Source organism: Schistocerca serialis, chromosome 4, assembly GCF_023864345.2.
Source record: "Schistocerca serialis cubense isolate TAMUIC-IGC-003099 chromosome 4, iqSchSeri2.2, whole genome shotgun sequence".
NCBI lineage: Eukaryota > Metazoa > Arthropoda > Insecta > Orthoptera > Acrididae > Schistocerca > Schistocerca serialis.
Window position 1 is genome coordinate 302,110,289 of NC_064641.1, and position 5,370 is coordinate 302,115,658.

The window sequence follows — 5,370 nt, forward strand, 5'->3', positions numbered from 1 at the left end:
GAGAACGAGGAATAAAATCGGCAGCGCCCTTTCGAAAAGAAAAATCCTACTATTTGCCTGCAGTTATTTAGCGATATCACGGATAATCTAAATCTCGATGGGCGGACGCGGATTTGAACTGCAGTCCTCACGAATGCGAGTCTAGTGTGCTAACCACCGCACCGCCTCCATCAGTGCAATGTTCTTTTTTCCGTACTAGTTAGTACAAAATATTTTTTTACCTTGATTTTAATTGTGTGTTTATTATAAAGTGGAAGGCTTAACATCTGAGGTCATCAGTCCCCTAGAACTTGGAACTACTCAAACCTAACATAAGGACATCACATGTTGTGGACTGGCAAGACAGCCAATCCACAGTGACGGGTAACCGAAAGGCACGCGCTTAAACTCACGCAGGCTGGCGTGAGGTCTGAAACAGGATACGTATTGAATGCTATAAAGAAAAGTACGTAGCTGCTGGAATACTTAACTTTAATCCACAATTGGTGAACATTGGTCTTGTTGATACAGTATTATCATCTCATTATAACTTGGTGATGGCGCCTTGCTAGGTCGTAGCAATTGACTTAGCTGAAGGCTATGCTATCTATCTTCTCGGCAAATGAGAGAGTCTTCGTCAGTGTAGCATCGCTAGCAAAGTCCGCTGTACAACTTGGGCGAGTGCTAGTACGTCTCTCTAGACCTGCCGTGTGGTGGCGCTCGGTCTGCTATCACTGACAGTGGCGACACGCGGGTCCGGCGTATACTAACGGACCGCGGCCGATTTAAAAGCTACCACCTAGCAAGTGTGGTGTCTGGCGGTGACACCACATCACACGCATCCATGCCCGAGGCAGGATTCGAACCTCCGAGCGTAGCAGTCGCGCGGTTCCGGACTGAAGCTCCTAGAACCGTTTGGCCACTGCGGCCGGCGGAAATGTTCATTACCAAATATTGAAGAATAATGTTTTAATAAAAACAATATGTTTTACTAGTGTTACTAATTGCTACTCCCATGAAAATAGGAGTGTTAACAATAAACTACAATTTGGTACAAAAATGCGAAACATCGAATAGAAAATAAAACACATGTTTTTATTTCTAGAGACTGAACAACATTACTGATGTAAATATGTTTCTAAATTTAACAATACGGCATTTCGTATGCCTATACCAAATTTTAATTAATTCTTGTAGGATTAGTATCAATAAAAGGCAATTTTTAAAAGAAAATTATGAGTCAGCATTTGTTAATTAACATTTACATTTGATAATAAACATTGAATTTTAAAAAAAGTTGCTACTGATGGAAACTGATACAATGACTTCACGATTGCAGTCCTTTTAGACTACAAACTCGGTTTCTGGCGACTCCTTTAAAAAACGTTTTGTACTCGAAAATCTTATAATCTTCGTCGTTCTCCTTTACGAAATTGATGTCCCCTTGTGAGTTGCATTTTTCTGTCTGGTCCGGCCGTAGTTGATAGTCTATGACCTTTCCCTGGTATTCGTCAGATACTTGCCGCGTTTCAAAGTATCATTGTGGAAATACACTTTACTACGTCCTAAATTCATTATCTAATGTACGCTGCAACTAACGAATATTTGTGTAATTACAGATTCCGGTATATTATGTTGTCCAGACATCAGTAAGGAGAGATCAAAAAATTTCCGTTCGAAGGCAGTACAGTGCAGAATTGGTGCGCCCATCAGGCAAAGTCGCCGTGAGCACTGAGTCAATCCGACCAACGTACCAGCATGAAGATATCCATTTGGTAAAACGCCGTGTCATGCTGCGTGAAAAAGTCCGCAAATGCCTGCTGCACACCCTCGTCCGAAAGGAACTGTCGACCCTTCACAGCTTCTCTTAAGGGACCGGAGGCGTGATAATCGCATAGGGAGAGATCAGCACTATAGTGTGGGCGCTCGACTGTCTCCCATTTAAGTTGTACTAACTTCTACCTAACGACATTTGTGATACGGGGACGTGCGTTGTCATGAAGAATCAGAACTCCTTGTTGAGCACCATTCCTCAACGTTGGTTTCCAACAGACACGCTGCCCCATACATGTTCTTCACTCTCCGACGGATGTCTACTGGTGTTTGTTCCTAAGCAGCCAAGAAAAGAATAACAGCACGTTGGTCCTTACTGGACGTATTTGGTAACAACATCGCCACAGATCACGTCTTCGCATTTACCGCACACACATCGGAGAGACACGTATACCACACCAGTGCCTTACCTACATGTCTACCCGCATCGGAATCAGCGAAGTCTTAATACGATCCAGCACAGCCCCCAAACGGAAACTTTTGATCTCTTCCTATACACCAGCATTTCCGCGTACTGACGCAAACACCGAAAGTCCCACGCCTGTGGTGCTCTTGCACCAACGTCGTACATCTGTTCTTCTTCTATTCTCTATCTACAAATATGTATACTAAAGTGCGCCGCCGTGGTTTCTGTACGTCTTTGTATGTTCAGGCTAATCTAGGAACGACTGTATGTATTTTGATAGGGTTCTCTCTAAAAAATAAACTGAAGTTTCTTGGACACGGAAGACAGGCTGGCAAGAGCTATTGCTGCTGGGTGGCCGGTGCGAGCTACCGTCGACTTTCAGATGGTATACCAATCAGGTTTCTTTCAGAGTATGCTGACACAATAGCGCCTTTCTTAGTAATCACATACAATCGCTCACTTGACGAAAGGTCTGTTCCTAAGGACTGGAAAATAGCACAGGTCACACCAATATTCAAGAAAGGAAATAGGAGTAGCCCATTGAGTTACAGACTCATATCACTGACCTCAATTTGCGGTAGGATCTTGGAGCATATACTGTACTCAAACATTATGAATCACCTTGAAGAAAATGACTTTTTGATAAATAACCAACACGGATTGAGAAATTATCGTTCTTGTGCAACACAGCTAGCTCTTTATTCCAATGAAGTAATGAGTGCTGTCGACAAGGGATCTCAGATCGATTCCATATTCCTAGATTTCCAGATGGCTTTTGATACCGTTCCTCACAACCGACTATTAATCAAATTGCGTGCATATGGAGTATCGTCTCTTGTGTGACTGGATTCTTGATTTCCTCTCAGAGAGGTCACAGTTCGTAGTGATAGACGGTAAATCATCGAGTAGAACAGAAGTGAGTGCGGTTAAAGGCGCTGCAGTCTGGAACCGCAAGACCGCTACGGTCGCAGGTTCGAATCCTGCCTCGGGCATGGATGTTTGTGATGTCCTTAGGTTAGTTAGGTTTAACTAGTTCTAAGTTCTAGGGGACTAATGACCTCAGCAGTTGAGTCCCATAGCGCTCAGAGCCATTTGAACCAGCCAGAACAGAAGTGATATCTGGCGTTCTGCAAGGTACCGTCATAAACCCCCTGCTGTTCCTGATTTACATAAATGATCTAGGTGATAATCTGAGCAGCCCCCTTAGATTGTTTGCAGATGACGCTGTAATTTACCGTCTACTAATATCATCAGACGATCAATTCCAATTACAAAATGATCTAGAGAGAATTTCTGTATGGTGCGAAAAGTGGCAATTAGCACTAAACAAAGAGAAGTGCGAGGTCATCCACATTGGTACTAAAAGAAATCCGATAAAGCTTGGGTATACGACAAATCGAACAAATCTAAAGGCTGTCAATTCGACTAAATACCTAGGAATTACAATTACGAACAACTTAAACTGTGAAGACCACATAGATAATATTGTGGGGAAGGCGAATCAAAGCCTGCGCTTTCTTGGCAGAACACTTAGAAGATGCAACAAACCTACTAAAGAGGCAGCCTACATTACACTTGTCCGTCCTCTGCCGGAATATTGCTGCGCGGTGTGGGATCCTTGCCAGGTAGGATTGACGGAGGACATCGAAAAAGTGCAAAGAAGAGCAGCTCGTTTCGCGTTATCGCGCTGTAGTGGTGAGAGTGGCACTGATATGATACGCGAGTTGGGGTGGCACTCACTGAAACAAAGGCGGTTTTCCTTGCGGCGAGATCTATTTACGAAATTTCAGTCACCAATTTTCCCTTCCGAATGCGAAAATATTTTGTTGACACACAAAAAAATGGTTCAAATGGCTCTGAGCACTATGTGATTCAACATCTGAGGTCATCAGTCCCCTAGAACTTAGAACTACTTAAACCTAACTAACCGAAGGACATCACACACATCCATGCCCGAGGCAGAATTCGAACCTGCGACCGAGCGGCCACGCGGTTCCAAACTGAAGCGCCTAGAACCGCACGGCCACACCGGCCGGCTGTTGACACACAGTAGGGAGAAATTATCGTCATAATAAAATAAGAGAAATCAGAGCTCGAAAGAAAGATTTAGGTGTTACTTTTTCCCACGTGCCATTCGAGAGTGGAATGGTAGAGAAGTAATATGAAAATGGTTCGATGAACCCTCTGCCAGGCACTTAAGTGTCAATTATAGAGTGACCATGTACACTCCTGGAAATGGAAAAAAGAACACATTGACACCGGTGTGTCAGACCCACCATACTTGCTCCGGACACTGCGAGAGGGCTGTACAAGCAATGATCACACGCATGGCACAGCGGACACACCAGGAACCGCGATGTTGGCCGTCGAATGGCGCCAGCTGCGCAGCATTTGTGCACCGCCGCCGTCAGTGTCAGCCAGTTTGCCGTGGCATACGGAGCTCCATCGCAGTCTTCAACACTGGTAGCATGCCGCGACAGCGTGGACGTGAACCGTATGTGCAGTTGACGGACTTTGAGCGAGGGCGTATAGTGGGCATGCGGGAGGCCGGGTGGACGTACCGCCGAATTGCTCAACACGTGGGGCGTGAGGTCTCCACAGTACATCGATGTTGTCGCCAGTGGTCGGCGGAAGGTGCACGTGCCCGTCGACCTGGGACCGGACCGCAGCGACGCACGGATGCACGCCAAGACCGTAGGATCCTACGCAGTGCCGTAGGGGACCACGCCGCCACTTCCCAGCAAATTAGGGACACTGTTGCTCCTGGGGTATCGGCGAGGACCATTCGCAACCGTCTCCATGAAGCTGGGCTACGGTCCCGCACACCGTTAGGCTGTCTTCCGCTCACGCCCCAACATCGTGCAGCCCGCCTCCAGTGGTGTCGCGACAGGCGTGAATGGAGGGACGAATGGAGACGTGTCGTCTTCAGCGATGAGAGTCGCTTCTGCCTTGGTGCCAATGATGGTCGTATGCGTGTTTGGCGCCGTGCAGGTGAGCGCCATAATCAGGACTGCATACGACCGAGGCACACAGGGCCAACACCCGGCATCATGGTGTGGGGAGCGATCTCCTACACTGGCCGTACACCACTGGTGATCGTCGAGGGGACACTGAATAGTGCACGGTACATCCAAACCGTCATCGAACCCATC